Source organism: Myotis nattereri (genome assembly GCF_964212035.1).
Source record: "Myotis nattereri genome assembly, chromosome: 10".
Taxonomy (NCBI): domain Eukaryota; kingdom Metazoa; phylum Chordata; class Mammalia; order Chiroptera; family Vespertilionidae; genus Myotis; species Myotis nattereri.
Window position 1 is genome coordinate 38,141,374 of NC_138085.1, and position 17,024 is coordinate 38,158,397.

The 17,024-nt window shown below is 50.1% G+C and overlaps 1 protein-coding gene across 2 annotated transcripts in view; it reads left to right on the forward strand.

Annotated features, from left to right (window-relative positions):
• Positions 1-17,024, forward strand: part of EVA1A (eva-1 homolog A, regulator of programmed cell death) — a 61,371-nt gene that overhangs the window by 4,804 nt on the left and 39,543 nt on the right. The window contains exon 1 of one of the 2 annotated variants that reach the window (XM_081101338.1): positions 5,513-5,800. The exons of the other annotated variant lie outside the window; for it this stretch is intronic. The gene's annotated coding sequence lies outside the window, so the exon portion shown is untranslated. Of the gene's footprint in view, positions 1-5,512; positions 5,801-17,024 lie in introns of those variants that run through there. 2 annotated transcript variants of the gene reach the window in all.

Genomic DNA, 17,024 nt, shown 5'->3' on the forward strand with positions numbered 1-17,024 from the left:
GGCTCAGTTATGCTTTAATTCGAAGTTTATACTTCATCGTGAATGCTAGTGTTCCTTATTCCTCTAAAAATGTGACTTTTAATAGTGTGCTACCTACGATGTACAAGTTTTAATGGGTCATGGGTGTCTCAATTTTATGAGGATCAATGGTATTTTTGATATAAAGGAAGACATGTTTATCTAAGAGACAGCTATCTAGGGTCATAGGTGTGGTGGTAGGGATCTAACATGCATTTTCTTAAAGATCAACTATTAGCAGTGTCACTGGGCATGTTTTTTTTGTTCCATTGCCTCGTTTTTTTATGATTGAAACCTCTCATTTTTACAGTGGCTTCCTGTTGGTCATATCAGAGTGTTTTGTGTGGATGATTTATTCAAGTGACGTTTATGCTTATTTAACCTCGTTGGCCAAGATGAAAAACGTAGAGGAGGTGTCAGCCTGGGCATGAAAATCTCCCTATGGAACATGAAGGGGGGAAAAGAAGCAAAATTTACACTCAGCTATGTTTATAGTTTAACTGGGGAGCGTGTTTTGATTTAAAACCTGTCATTAATCAGAGGTAAAGTTGTGTTGGGCAGCAGCAACTGGCTAGAGAAATATTTTGATTTCTACTCTATTACCCCCGAGCAAGATAAAGTGGTTTAGCCAAGAGTAGTTAGGTCTCTAGTCTACTGACTGGGGCCATGAGGAAATAACTCAACCAAAGATAAGCTCCCACTTCTAAGGAGATTGAAGACGTGCTTAATTGATGCTCGTTCCTCATTATCTCATCCCTTCTGGGCACAAAACATTTTAAGAAAGGTGGGGGAGGTGATTAGAACACTGTGGGGACTGGGCTGTGCCCTGATATTCTCTGGGATTTTTATTCCTATTAAAATTTCACTGAAACAACTGACACGGTGTTCCCAGCATCCTCTCATATTCCTCAGTCCAGGAAAGACATCGCTCTCTGAAATGGAACAGAAGGCCTGGCGAACATGGATTTTATAATTTCGTTGTCTACATCTGGAAGCTAGGACTTCAAGGGGGCACAGCCGTCAACATTGATTTATTTGGTGATTAAAGGCATCCATTAGACCTTGTAAAAAGTTGGACTGTACATGGGCGGTGCTGTCTTCTTCGACCTTTGGTGTCTAGGAGGCGTTAGTGGCTAAGACTATCAAATGACCAGTTTCATTTCAGCAGGCTGTTGTGGAATGAATGAATTTAAATGCCTCCTGGTTAATGTCTATGCATGGACCTTAACAGAAATCCCATTACTTGGCCAGGGAATTAAATGGCAAAAGTGAAACAGTGGGTTAAAAAAGAAAGAAAAAGAAATTGTCCTGCTTCTCTAGTATTTTAAACAAGTACCCGTTTTCTTTTCAAGCTTACTTTTGCTAAAGTGAACAAATACGAAGTGACCGTAGGGCAAAACATTTAAGTCCTGGCCTCCTGATTTTCCTGAAGTGACGTAACTAACGGTGGCACATTGGTCTCTGTCTGCCCATCCATTAGCCTCTCGTTGGGCCATGAGGCACTTTCCTTGGCCTTTCATTACTCGGTTCACATGGCTGCCTTGCTCCTGGAGATCATTGGCCACTTCTGGAATTCATAAGCACTGACTGCTTAAAGGCTTCTTGTAAACAGCAGTGCCACAGGAGAAGGGGCAAGGATTCTGGTTTCAATCATTTGTGCTTTCTGGAGATGGAACGAGAATTCCTACCCTTGACCATGTGGGGATGACCTCACTCACTCAAGGTTGAGATACGTCCAAGAATTTTCCTCAGCCTGGCATTGTCTTAGGTTGCTGTGGGCCAGGGAGCAATTTTGACATTTTTCTATTCCTGATGACTTTTGGAGATCACTACTAGAATGAGCTCCTTGCTGTTTTGTAAACTGCTCATCTGTTAGGGCCTAGGCTCTGTCTCTGCATTTCCTATAGAAGCAGCGCTCAAACCTCACTGCACGTTTTAATTACCTGCAGAGGTTTAAAAAAAAAGCCCCACCCCTGGAGATTCTGATTCAACGGGTCTGGTCTGGAGCCCAACGTGTTATTTCAAAACACTCCCCAGGTGAGGATTAAGTGTAATGTGCAGGTTGCCTATGGTGTCTTGGACACAAGAAACTTGGGTTGCAGCGACAAACAGATCTTCATTTTATGATGTCTCAGTTTATCCTATATAATAAAAGGCTAATATGTAAATTGACCAAACAGCAGAATGACCGGTTGCTATGACGTGCACTGATCAGACGCTCAATGCAGGAGCTGCCGCTTGGTAGTCAGTGCGCTCCCACAGGGGAAGTGCTGCTCAGCCAGAAGCCGGGGTCACAGGCTGGCAAGTGCAGTGGCGGTGGTGGGAGCCTCTCTCGCCTCCGCGGCAGTGCTAAGGGTGTCCGACTGATGGCTCCCAGACTGCGAGAGGGCGCATGCCAAGCTGAGTGATCCCCCACCCAGTGCACAAATTTCGTGCATAAGGCCTCTAGTTTATAAAATAAGAAAACAAGGGTGCTTAACCTGTCAGGATGAAAAGAAATATATCTGAAAAGGACTGGGGTTTGGCACCTAAGAGGCTCTGGTTAAAAGGCAGTATGTGCACCCTCATGTACGCACACACACATATGCACCCATGAAGTGGGTAGCTTTGAGGAGTCCCTTTCCAAGGCTTAGCTGTGACCCATGGGTTCCCAGATAGCTTCTGGGAGCATCTGTTTCTGCAGGGCCCTGGAATGGTCATTCTAAAACCCTTCCTTCAAGGCTGCATGCTCTAGAGAATGACCTGTAAGATGCTCCAGTGGGGCTCTCCAGCCACCTGTGTCCAGTTGCACAAGAGGCAAAGGCTGCTCTAGATGGCAGTTCACATCCTCCATGTCTGTGATTCTTTAACCAGTTGGAGTGCAAGGGTTCAACAATACCTTCATCATTGTAATAAAACTAGAGGCCTGGTGCACAAAATTTGTGCATGGGTGGGAGGGGGCCCTCAGCCCAACCTGCACCCTCTCCAATCTGGGACATTCCTCTCACAATCCTGGACCACTGGCTCCTAACCACTCACCTGCCTGCCTGCCTGGTCGCCCCTGACTGCCCCCTGCTGCCGACCTGATCACCCCTCACTACCCCCCCTGCCAGCCTGGTTGTCCCTAACTGCCTCCCCCTTCCAGCCTGGTCGCCCCCATCTGCCCCCCCTGCTGGCCTGGTCGCCCCACGCTGCCTGCTGTTTGGTAGTCCAAATGGGTTGTTTCGGTTGTGACGGCCCCTGGCTTTTTATATATTAGGATGAGTATATACAAAGTAGTACCTACAATGCTTAGTACATACAATGACTGGTATGTGCTAAGCATTCAACAAGTGTTAGCAGTTCTTAATAGCAGTAGTTTTAAATCCAAAGCTAGATTTATGGGTCACAGTGCTTCCAAATATCCTTCCTTTGGCTCAGGGGGCAACTGCAGAGGCTCTGGATTGGGGCCAGTTTACCACAGAAAGTCTATGCCACCTCCTGGCATGTGTGCCCTATTTATTTATTCATTCATTTAGTACACATTTATGGAGCACCAGTTATGTGTGTGGCCCTGTGCTTGGCATACAATCCTTTGATCTCTGGTGTTCATTCATGGATGTGTACATGGCAGGTACACACAATACTACACCAGGAAAACCCTCCTCTCAACACCTCCGCTTCCTTGGTTGCTGATAAAACTGGGGAGTCAGGGAAGCTCTGATGGCACCCTGCATCCCGGGAGGTAGAGTGTAAAGTTAGTCAGATGTGTATTTTACAGATGAGGGAACTGAGGCCTGATAAGGGAGTACTGGTCCACGTTCAGACAGTAATTTAGTGGCCATCTGAAGCTAGAATCTGGTTCCCTAAACAGAGGCCCTTTCCAGGTGACGGTTGCCTCTGTATTAGGGCTACAACTTGTCATTGTATTTTCACCCCCACACAGGTGTTCTTTGAATAAGTCTAGAACAGTGGTTCTCCACTCTGACTACATTAGGTCATCTGGAAAGCATTTAAAAAATATTGATGTTGTAGCCCCATCCCAGACCAATTAAATATGCATTTGTGGGGGTGGAGCAGAGGCCTCATATTGGTTTTTAAATCTCTCCAGGTGTTTCTAATATGCAGTCACTAATATATAGTCAGTGGTGTAAAGAGCAGTGGTTCCAAAATGCTAATGAGCTTTTGAATCCTTGGGGATTTGTTAACATTCAGGTTCTGACTTAGTAAAACAAATGGAGCTGGAGAGTCCCCATATCTGACACACTCCCAGTTGATGTTACTATTACCAGTCCCAGGACCACATGTGGAGCAGCAGCTCTGGAGATGCTCTGGGCTTCTGGTCACCCACTGTCACCATGAGCCTCTAGGCCAGCGGTTCTCAACCTGTGGGTCGCGACCCCTTTAGGGGTCAAATGACCCTTTCACAGGGGTCGCCTAAGACCATCGGAAAACACATATATAATTGCATATTGTTTTTGTGATGAATCACTATGCTTTAATTATGTTCAATTTGTAACAATGAAAATACATCCTGCATATCAGATATTTACGTTATGATTCATAACAGTAGCAAAATTACAGTTATGAAGTAGCCACGAAAATAATTTTATGGTCGGGGGTCACCACAACATAAGGAACTGTATTAAAGGGTCGGGGCATGAGGAAGGTTGAGAACCACTGCTCTAGGCTCTTGGCCACGAGGTCTTATCAATGCTACCCCACTGCTCCCTGCTGCTCTATCCTCCCTTGATGGACTGGTTCAACATCCTCTTCCCTCTTTACCCCCCACCACTTCCCATCCTGACTGGGTTCTCTGCTGGACTGCCTCCCCATGGGGCTTTCTCATGCCTTCTTGCCCCTGCCCAGGCTGTCTTTACTCCACAGAAAGTTCTCGACCTATCTCTTCAGAGACCACAGTACCCTTGCCTCTGTCTGTACTAATCACCTATGTCGATTTTAGGAACAACATTCCCTTCTGGTTCATTTCTGCCCAGCTCAGGGCCTATTAGGCTTCCAATACTCATTCAATACTCAAAACCCCACTCTGAATGAGCAAGGCCAAACAAAGACTGCTCTCCTTCCAATCAAAATGAACTCTCCTTCGAGATTATACATCAGGTTTTAAACGCCCCACTGGGGGAAAAAAAGTTGATCAAATTTAACAAAGTAAGTATTTATTTCCTGTCTGGGTAGAGTGGTGGTTTTTGCAGGCAGCGGCACAGGAATGAGAGGAAGGATGCTGGCAGGCACTGAGGTCTGCTGTTAAATCTGGGCTCATCCCAGCGGGGACAGACCAGAGCACCCAGACAGGGGCACTGCCGACGGGGAACCGTCGGGGCCCTGGGGACCGTCGGAAGCGCGGGGAGGCAGGCAGGAGGCTGGGAGCGTGAACTAACTTGGCCGGGAGGGAGGCGCCGCACGCCGCAGCCGTTCAGGTTTCGCGTCTTCCCAGCGCCCACACGGGCCGCCGGCGAGGGGAAGGGGGCGGGGGAGAGGGAGGGCAGGTCCGGAGCAGAGGGGGCGGAGGAGTGGGGAGACCGAAGGAAATGAGACAACCTTTTCCTCCCACTGACTCGGGCTCCTCCGGCGTCTGCGGGACTCGGCGCGATCGCCGGCGAGCGCCGAGGCCGGGACCCCGCTCCCCGCGCGGTCCCCGGCGGCTCCTCCATTGGGGTTTCTCTCCCAGACGCCCGCGGCCGCCCCAGCCCCAGGCACCGGTTAGTCCCGCTCTTCACTGGGGGACCCGCTGCAGGTCCCCGGGCTCGGACCCGCGCCCCCCGCGCGCAGCCCCCGGAAGTGCGTGCGGGCGGCCCTGGCGAAGGTAAGCGGCGCCCGAGAGCGCGCCCGGGGCGCCGGGACGCCCCGCATCCCCAGCCCCCCGCGCCTCCCCAGCGCCCCCTCCGCGGAAGCGCCCCGAGCACTTCTGACCCGAAGCCGCAGCTCTGTCCCCATCCCTGCCCAGGTGTTGGAGGCTGGGTGCCCCCGAGAACTGCTTCCCAGCGCTTTCTTTTTGCCTCCTCTTCCTCCTACTTTCCTGTTGCTTCCCCCGCCCCCTGCTTTTTTTTTTTTTCTTTCCCTTTCTTTCTTTCGGATCCAGTAACTCTCAGCTCCCTGCCTTTGCAGCCTGGCTTCGGGGTAGGTGCTTTCCAAATCTCGGCGCCTCTCTGCCCTGGGTCTCCGGGGGCAGCGACTGGCTTTGACCCGCGCCGGCCGGGTGCGGACCTGCCTGAAACGTCCGTGGCTCACGTGGAACTCAGTTAGCTGGCTCCTTTCGGAGGCACCCAGCTCGCCACGCGCTTTTGGCGACTCCCAGAACCCCGCAATCAGAGCGGACTGGGGAGTGAATAGGGCGGCTGTGGGCGCCGCCTAAAGCCCTGGGGGGACGCTCTGCTGGTGGAGAGAGGCGCAGCGGGCTCCCTGCGGCTCTGAGGTTCCCAAGGATTGGGTTGGGGCGGGTGGGGGGTGGGGGCGTGGAGAGGAGTGCTGGATACAGACGTTCACCGGGCCGAGGAGGTAATAAGGATGGTTTCTCAAGGCGAGCGGGGGCGGGGCGGGGGGCGATCCCTTCGTGGGAAGCGTGGCATTTTGCTTTTAACTCCCTGAGTTCTCACGTCGAGTCTAAGAGCAGGAACTTTCATTCCTGTTTTGCAAAGGGCAAAGTGAGGCGCAGAGAGGTTAACTAAGGAGCCCGGGGCCACACAGCTGGGAAGGGGCCCAGCGGGGATTTGGGTACCAGCTGGTTTGTAGAACTTATCCACACCCAGTCCTACAGAGGGCTCCTCTCTCCAGTCTGAGCAGGAGACTCTTGCTGGCTTGGGGGGGAGGGGGGACACACGACCAAGTTTTTTCCTTTTGGAGCCAATTATTCTTGATTCTATTCAAATCTAAAAAAGACGTATTTAGTACCTACTATTCTCCCAGTTCAGTGGCCAGCACTGAGATTTCACCTTTTGAACCTCACTCTCCCATCCTCTTCTCATCCAGTCTGTCACCAAATCTATAATCTGCTTCAGAAGCCTGGCTTGGCCTCCCTCTCCCGGAAAGGCCGTCGAGCTAGGTGGCTAAGAGTGTGGGCCCTGGAGCCGGACCACCAGCGTTTAAATCCTGGCTGTGGCCTCTCTGTGGCTGAATTTCCTCATCTGTAAAAGAGGAATGGGAGGATTTAAAGCAGTGGTTCTCAACAAGGGTTTTGCTTTCGCATCCCAAGTGACATCTGGCAATGTCTGGAGACATTTTTGGCTGTCTACATGTAAGTGGGGGAGGATGCTATTCATCTGGTGGGCAGAGGCCAGGGATGCTGCTAAATTTCCTAGGATGCACAGGACAGCCTCTGCCCCCCCCCCCCTTACCCCCAAACCCCTGCGCACAAAGAATGATCAGTCCCAAATGTTAATAGTGCTGAGATTGAGAAACCCTGATATCATGTAGCAGTTCGTGAAAAGCGCTATTATTTCCAACTCTCATCCTCTTATCTGCTCCAGTTTGGACAATTATACAAGCTTTGTCCCCAATCTCCCTTCATTCCTGGGCAAGAATTCTGTTGTTAAAACCCCAGCAGGCCTTGCTACTGCAGTCCCTTAAGACCCCTGTTACCCCCCCCCCCCCACCCCGAGCTAACAGCAGGGGTGGGAATCTACACCTGTTTTACGAAGGTAGATCCTGTCCATAATAAAGTTGACAAATCACTGTCTCACAGATAAAATCTAACTTCTGGTGTTGGCACACATGGCTGTTCATGACCGGCCTCCACTTACCGTCCCAGCCTAACTTTATGCTGTGTGTGCCTGCCCTACCATACCACCCAATTCACTATTCTTTTTTTAAAAATACATTTTTATTGATTTCAGAGAGGAAGAGAGAGGGAGAGAGAAATATCAATGATGAGAGAGAATTATTGATTGGCTGCTGTCTGCACGCCCCCCTACTGGGGATTGAACCTGCAACCTGGGCATATGCCCTTGGCCGGAATCGAACCCGAGACCCTTCAGTCCGCAGGCTGACACTGTATTCACTGAGCCAAATCAGCTGGGGCCCAACTCACTATTCTCATCCTCTTATCTGCTCTAGTTTGGATAATTATACAAGCTTCTGTCCCCAATCTCCCTTCATTCCTGGGCTATTCTTTTGCTATTCTAGGTCCTGGCTTTTTGGAATTCCCTTCCTCCTTGGCTGGCAAATTTCTCATCATTCTTGGGGCTAGAACTCAAGTCCCCTTATGGGTGGAGCATTCTTCAGGTCGTGCAGACTGCTGCTCCCTGTTACCGGAGCCCCAGCCCCCCTCCCCCCCTTTTTTCTTTCAATATCTCTCTCGTGTAGTGTATACTGCACTGCATAGGAATCCCTAGTTCATCTCCCACGGCTCTTTATGTACCTAGAACCTAGCACAGTGCCATGCTCACGGTGGTGCTTAAGATTGTGGGCTTTGGAGTCAGGCTGCCTGAGTTCAGGTCCCAGCTCTGCCACTTATTAACTCTGCGGCCTTGAGCAAGTTGACTCACTCTCTCAAAGCCTTATTGGTAAAATAAGCAGAAACAGCCTGCTTTATCTGCAAAGTAGTGTGACTAACTAAAGGGATAATAATTGTTCATTTTAGTACTGAGTGCTTATTCTGTGCCAGGACATGGTCAGGTTTAGTATTTTATGCTTTTACTCATTTAATCCTCATAACAACGCTCTAAAGTTAGTACTGTTATTACCCTACTAGAGGCCCGGTGCACAAAATTCATGCACTGGTGGGGGGGGGGGCTCCCCTCAGCTTGGCCTGCCTCCTCTCACAATCCAGGAGCCCTCAGGGGATGTCCTACTGACGGCTTAGGCCTGCTCCCGGAGGGCCTAAGCCGAAGTCTGGCCTCCCTCTGTGGGAGGCAACCAGGCTGACCAGGGGAAGGCGCTGCCCCCATCACCCCGCTGCTGCTGCTGCTGCCACTGTAGCTTTGTCCGGAAGGATGTCCGGAAGACATCCGGTCTATCTGGTCTAATTAGCATATTACCCTTTTATTAGTATAGATTTTGCAGACAAAGAAACGGAGGCACAGAGGCTAAGCAGCTTGGCCAAAGTCACACAGTGAATGAGGAGTAGGGCCAGGATTCACACAGATATCTCTTCACACTATTCAGGTAAAGGGCATAACGTAATGCCCTGCATATAGTAAGTGCTCAATAAGCATGAGCTGAGCTCTATGTGCATTAATAAGAGCTGAAATCCACTGGGCTTTCCACCTACACCGTACTTGTGACCTCATACTGTGGTGTGTTTTTTTTTTACAATTCCTGCTCCTTTCCTCTCCTCCTTACCCTGCCCTCAGCCACAGAGGAGCAGGACATTGGGGTCAGTCCCCTTCACAGTGCCAGGTCAGCACCAATGAACTTGATGCTAAATGAAGCCTTAAGTTTGCCTGGTCAGGGTCAGAAGAGCATTAACCCTTTGGAGCTGGGGTGTGGAGTCAACATAGCTGCGTGGAGGAGAGAGGTGCAAAGTTGGGGCAGGAACTACCTGACCCCAGCCTTGTCCTTTCCAAGCACGTGCCCCCTGCAGTGTGCACCCTGCACATAAATATTGGTGACATCAGTCAGCGAATCTGGGACGGGTGGGTGAATGCCACCAGCTGGGTCTCCCACCTTATACTCGACCAGGTACAGAGTACGCCTTCTCTCCAAGTATTACGAGGAACATTTATATATTAAAGGTAAACCTTGTTAAGAGAATTTAATGACCCGTATGGCGTTTTGGAGAACTAGGTTTGAACCAGTCACTGACCCGCTGTGTGTGTTGTGTGTGACTCCCGATACTAGGTTATGGCGGATCACTTCACTAATTTGGAACCTTTTATTTCATTGAATGCAGCCCTGGGCTTTGAAAGCTGAGTGCCTCGTTGCTGGTGCCTTGGCCACTTGCTCGGGAGGCCAGACTGCCTTGCCAAACTACCTGCACCTTTGTGTACTCTGGCTTCCTCCACAGCTGCTCCGCACAGCTGTGATCCCCCGAATTTGCTTTTTTTGGCAGATTTCCCCCCAAACTTCAGTGGGATGAAGTTCCCTGGTGCATGCAATGCCTTGCAGATTTGTTCGGGGTTGCAGAAATACTCTAGCAAGCCCGCTTTTGAGGGTGGACAGGGCCAGACTTCCCTGCCCATCCACACATCAGAGACCCTTCAGACCCTCCTTCCCCCCTCCCCTCCATGCCTTTTCCCTGCAGGTGAAGACTCTTACTGCCTGCTGGCATTATCCTGGTCTCCTGAGTCACCAGCTGCCTGATCTGAGAAACACATTGCCCTTCTCCGGGGTGCTAATGCCGGGAGGAAAAGTCAGGCCCCAGATCTTTGGGCATCACTTCCATTTTCAGGGAGGCTTTCATAGCCTGGTCCAGAAGATAAACTAGCCCAGCAGGGCCTGTCCGGCCTGGGGCCAGGCTTCCAGACCTCTGATGTCACACTTTGTTGGCTGCCCTCTTGGGAAGCACCGCTTAACTAACCAGATTCTTAATGAAGCTGATTTCTGCTTGTGTGTCTGGTTCTAGGAGAGACAGCTCACCCTGTTAGGTCTTGGACTATTCCCTGTGAAACGTACCTTCATGTTTGACTCTGTGTGAAATCCTGTTTGGTGCTGTAAGGGGCATTTGCTCTGGACCAGATTAGACTAGAGTGGCGATGGGATCTTGAGGTGTTAGGGTTGCTTGGGGGATGAGTAGCTCTGTGTTGGATGCCAGAGACACAAGCATGATGAGGACATGGTCCTTATCATCAGGGTCACAGTCCATGACGTGATGGACACATGAACAGGTCACCAGGGTGTATTAAATAGAATCGGAGAGATCTGGGAGCTCAAAGGAACCAGCCACAGTCTCTGCTGGAGGAGTCAGGAAAGGCTTTAGAGCAGCGGTCGCCAACCTTTCAGACCGGTTGGCAACCACTGCTTTAGAGGGAAGATATTTGAGCTGGGTCTTAATGTAGGAGCTTGCTGGGTTTGGTGGGACTGGCGATCGTGGCTGTTACAGATAGGAATCTGTATGTACACGGCCCAGAGCCAAGGAAGTGCCTGGCAGACGTGGAGGTGATGGTGGGACTGGGCCGCTGGAGATGGGCCTGGGGAGGTGGCTTTGACTTTTCAGCGGTCCAGGAGTCTGTTCCTGCTATTGGGAGACAGTGGGGTGACATTTAAAGCTCAGGTGTGCTGGGCTCTTTGAATGGTGGCCCTGCCTCCTGTCTCTGCTGGCCTGCTTCCTCCTGGGGCAGTGGGACTGGAGCCCAGGGGCCAGGGGAGGGACACTCTCCAGTAAGCAAAGAAGCCACAGTCACAAACAAAGCTGTGCTCCACGGTAGGGGACTGCTGTTTTGTTTTCTTTTCAAAGCCCTGGCTGATGAACTGTGATGGCCCCTTCCCAGTTTGGACTTGTGAACATTACTTTTAGAGCATCCAAAAGTCTGGATGAATTGCTAAGTAATTGATAAGTTTTTCAGGACTTAGAGGGAAGGAGGGCGAGCAGGAGTAATGGAAGTGGGGAGGGAGGAAAGAGAGAGAGAGAGAGAGAGAGAGAGAGAGAGAGAGAGAGAGAGATACACACACACAGGTAGAGATCAGATCTGGCTTAAATAAACTCAGCATGTGACCCAGCAGATAACTATCAGGATGGACACATTTCAAGTTCACACTTGCAGTTCTCTTTGAACCCAAAGCCTTTGCATAGGTTTCACCGCAGGTGACAGGTACATATGCTTGTTTTCTTTTTATTTATTATTATTTTTGTTGTTAATCCTCACCTGAGGATATTTTTCCATTGATTTTTAGGGCAAGAGGAAGAGAGAGGGAAAGACTCAAGAGAGAAACATTGATGTGAGATAAACACATTAATCGGTTGCCTTCTGCATGAGTCCTGACCAGGGCCCCGGGCCAGGGAGGAGCCTGCAACCAAGATACACACCCTTGACCGGAATCGAACCCGGGACCCTTTGGTCCACAGACTGACACTCTAATCACTGAGCCAAACCGGCTAGGACTACATATGCTTGTTGGTTCGATGCTCTATACAGGTGTTTCTATAGGTTGTCCCCAGACTTCATTCATTTACTCACCACTTTGTGACCTGCTAGTACATAGTGAGTGACAAATGAGCGAATGAATGTTCTAGCACGAAAGTCACATTCTGACTCAAGGTGCTCGTGCCTGAATGGGGAGACCGACAAGAAAACAGACCAACTCAGCACAGTGGACCAGGGCCAGGTCAGAGGAAGACCCAATCCAGTCCGGAGTCAGGAACAGACGCAGAGGGAAGGGTGGTCTCTTCTGAGCATCCTCCCTCCAGGGAATGTGGTCCCATGGGTGGTTCCTAGTGTTGGCTTATAGTAGTGACACCTGGGGTAGGTGCCAGGCCCCATGCTGAGGACTTTATGTGCCTGTTTTGTGGCGATCCCCACAGCCACCCTCTGAGGTCGGTATCAGAGGAGGAGAAAGGGTCCCACCCATAGCCCAGAGGTGGACCTGGGATCATATTCAGGCCACTGGACTCCCAGCCCCTCACCACCAGTGGTTCTCAACCTTCCTAATGCCGCGACCCTTTAATACAGTTCCTCATGTTGTGGTGACCCCCAACCATAAAATTATTTTCGTTGCTACTTCATAACTGTAATTTTGCTACTGTTATGAATCGTAATGTAAATATCTGATATGCAGGATGTATTTTCATTGTTCGCGACCCACAGGTTGAGAACCGCTGCTAGTCTCAGGATGGTCATATTATCATCAGAGATGCTTTTAGAGAATCTAGTGTTCAGAAAGGAAAGTCCAGGTGTGCGGGCTGCTGTGTCCAGGGAGGAAACAGCTATTTCCTCCCAGGTTCCCCCTTCCCCTCGCCCCATCAAGCCAGCCTGATGTCTGACGCCGCCCCGGGAGCAGTTGGAAGCTCTCTGCTCTGGGGTTCAGCACCTCTCCTTTCCTCCTCCCGCCCCCTCTTTGATCACCTGGGCTGCTTGCACTTTGCACACACCCCCCACCTTGCCCCCCGTGAGAGGAGGCGGAAATGCCGCTCAGCAGAGAAGTCCCCATAAACTTGGGAGGAAAAGAAGGCTTTTACCGAACACCTGCTGTAATTTAAGCCTCTCCACTTTGCCCTGTGCCCTCCTGTCTGTGTCACTCAGACGGCAGGGAACAGCTTTCAGGGGATCTTGTTTCTGCACAGGGACCCCGATCAAAAGGGCTGCCTGAGGCCGTCTTGTCCTGGGCACGCACACAGACACGGCTGGCTTGTCCTTTCACTCGCTCATCTTGTTAGGACAAGACAGGCCCCCGCTGCCCGTGGGAGGCGACGGGGAAGGCTCGCCCTGGAAGACACGTGCGTTTGCTTCCTGAAGCTCCTGTGCTGTGTGCCACATGGCTGAGCAGCCCTGACAGCAGCTCCCTTTGCTGCAGCGAGATGGACAGTGAGCCCGTGGGGGGGTCAGCACCGCCACTTTCCCGCTGTGGGGACTTGGTGCCTTCTTCTCGCAGCAGGTCAGTTACAGGGGCAGGGAAGGCTGGCCTGGTGGTTCTCCAACGTCAGAGCCTGCTGCACGTCAGAGCAGCAGGGTGCACTGGGAGGACCTCGTGAAAATGCAGACACCGACTTGGATGCTCAGAGTCTGGAGAAGACACACGTGAAAGTGGAGTGTTCCTGGGGGTGGGCTTGTGTGCTCACGGATAGTTTGGTAGCCTTGTGTGTCTGCTCAGCTCAAGCCATCAGTGTTGACTGACACCCTTGTGTGCCCAGCACAGTTCTAGGCCCTGGGGACACAAGGATGAACGGATGCTCTTCCTACTCAAGAACCTTAGCAGTCCAGCATGGAGATGGGAATCAGAGGAAGTAGCGCAGCCCTGTACTGTCCATCTCTCTCGTGAAAGAGAGTTCTCAGAGAGCATGACACATGTCTTGTTGATTCCCAAATCACTGGAGTCTAATGGGAACTCTGGCACATAGTAGGTGCTTTATCAGTGCATGTTGCACCACTCTCAAATGCTGTGCTGCAGGCCATCACAGAGTGTCCTGGGCTTCCAGGTGAGAGGTGCCTAGAAGAACTCAGTTTGGACAGCAGGTGGTTCCAAGAAGACGTGCATCTAGGAGGCTGAACTGGAGGCATCCGGTCTGATGAGAGAAGGGGATCCCGTGCAGAGGGACGGGCGAGGAGGACAGCATGGCTGGGTGTGCTCCAAAGAAGGACGGGCGTGAGGCATGGTTGGAGAGCAGGGAGACAGGTCTGTAAATGACAAAGTGACCACATCAGGAACAGCCTTGCTGAAGAATTTGTTTTATTCTTCAGGCACTGGGGAGCTACTGCAGGATTTCACACAGAAGAGAGACAGGGTCAGAGTGTCATTGTGAAAACAGACCTCTCTGGCCATAGAGTTGATATCGAAGAGGAATAAGACTGGTGGCAGGAAGACAAGTTCGGACACCAGTGCGGCTGATAGAGTGGGGAAAGCGGAGGTGAAGTCAGCCAGACCTCAGCCTACATCCCAAGCCCACAACTTCTTTGTGTAGCTTAGGCTGTTAATTAAATGTCTCGGAGCTTCTGTGTTCTCATCTGAAAACAGGTACTCTAATTCCTCCCACACGGATGGTATGGACAGTGGTCAGGATTGTGTACAATGAAGTATGTGCACTGTCTATTACACTGATCAGTCTGTAATTGGCATGTGATAATAGTGGCCAATATTATTTTTAATATTATGGCTACTTATTATCATCCAGGTGAGAAATAATGAGCTTCTATCTAAGACACTGATAATAGGGGTGGAGAATTGGGAACAGACTCAAGAAATACTTTGGCAATAAAGTCCACACGACTTGGTGACTGATCTAGCGGGGGAGGAAGGGTGGGGCAGGAGTCTGCGATGACTCGGGCATGTTGGCCTGGGCAACCAAGAGGCAGGACCGTACGGCTATTCATTATGAGAGGTAACGGGGGAGGAGGAGGAGGAAGGAGCAGCATTTTCAGGAAAAAATGCCTAGCTCAGTTTCTGACTCTCTGAATTTGAAGTACCGCAGGGATGGCCTGGGGGACACATCTCGTGGGCACATGGTTCTGTAGGTTTGACGTTCAGGAGAGAGGTCTTAAAGCAGATTCATATGCAAACTTCTAGCAAGAGGAATGAAGTCACAATGTGACTCAGTTGCTCAAGGAGCGTGGAGAGCACGGGGAGAGGAATTATAATGGCTCATGCTAATTGAGTGTGTGCTGTGTTAGTACTTTATGTTCGTTAATTCTCTCAATAACCATTGCCAGGAAAGACTATATTTATACCTATTTTTAAAGGAATAAACTGAGGCACAGGGGTAGTAACTGCCTAAGGTCATACAGATGGATGTAAGTGGTGGACCTGGGACTTTAGCCCAGGCAGTCAGGATCCGGGGCCTGTGCTATCAATGTCTGTGCCAGATTGCCTCTGGGAGTTGGGGGTTAGTCACAATACTGACCTCTGGGGACGGTGAGGAGAGGACCTGGTGGAGGCAGTGGGGAGGGGCTGGGCAGAGAGGTAGGAGAAAATGGGAGACTGGAATGTGGGAATCAATAACCTCAAGGGATGTGGAAATCACCAAGGAAAGAAATAAAATATCCTTGGATTTGGGAATTAGGGAGCTGTTGGTGACTTAGTGAGTTTGAAAGACAGGGTGGGTTGAGGAGCAAATGTAGGGAGAGGAAGTGGAGACGCCAAGCATAGACTGTTCTTTCCAGAAGTTTGGCTCTGAAAGTATCAGGGAGAGAAGGTGATCACTGGGGTGTTAGGTAGAGGGAATATGTTAGAGCTGGAAAAGGCCTGCTAGTTATAAATGGGGAGGGGCAGAGCCAGAGGAGGCCCCACAGAGAGGCCACAAACGCACCTCGCATACTGGGAGAAGTATCTGTATGTTGATTTCCTCCTTTCACACAGATCTGAAATGCTTCTCCTCATGTTCTGGACAGCTCGCATGGAAACGGTTAGGAATCACTAACAAGGCCCTGATAGGTGTTTTGGATTGTCAGTCTTTCGGTGGAATAGAGATTTCTTCCCTGATACCGCACTGCGGATCATTACATGTTAAATCCAGACCATATCAACATCTCCTCTGAATTGTCTTTCAATCATGCACAGGGAATTGGTTTCTGCTCTGTGGACCTCAGGGTGGTATGGTCATGGGTGACACAAAGCCTTGAGAGGAGAGAAAGGGACCCAGCACAGTGGCGGGTGGGGGGTGGGGTGGATTTGCGGTGGGTAGGGGGAGGGGACACTGGCTTTGAACCAGACATGAGACACCTGATCCTCTGAGCAGAAGGAAAGGTGATTGGGTAGAAGGTAAGTCTATAGAAGGAGACAGTTGCTTAGATCTTATAGGAAATGGGAGACACATTATAAGGAGGTTTGCTGGGTGACAACCCTATGCTTGGAATAACCCTCAATGATTTGGCTGCTGCCATTTAAGTTCTCAATAGTGGAAAATACTGACATTTCCTTATGAATGCTTTGTTACCAGGCTTAAAGGACACAGGTTCAACAGGCTCTGAGAAGATGTATTTATCTAGAGCCAAAGACAGTCTCTGTGTTTTAACACATAAGATTCTTTGTTGTTCAGACCACAGGTAGGGACCATGGGGAGTGAATGCTGACTTAAACAAGTATCTCAGGTTTGCCTTAGTTCATGGTGCTGACATCTCCGAGGCTCAGGGCTGGAATCAGGGTTTGGCTGCCAACTCCATGAAGTTGCCTTGGTTGAAAAGCATCTTTGCTCTTCTTGGGAACTTCTCATTAAGTGCACACACCTCCACAGAGGGCCTTTATGGATGTGCTTCCACCAAAGACACTGTCCAGATCAGAAAGGCCACACAGGAAATGGCCTTGGGATATATATATATATATATATATATATATATATATATATATATATTACAGACATTGTGTGCATACATTTTTGGTACTATATATATATATATATATATATATATATATATATATATTCATATGAAGTAACAACTTAGCTGAATTATTTGCTTGATCTTGAGCTTTGGGTATCAAAACCAGTGAATAATACATCTCTCAAGGGT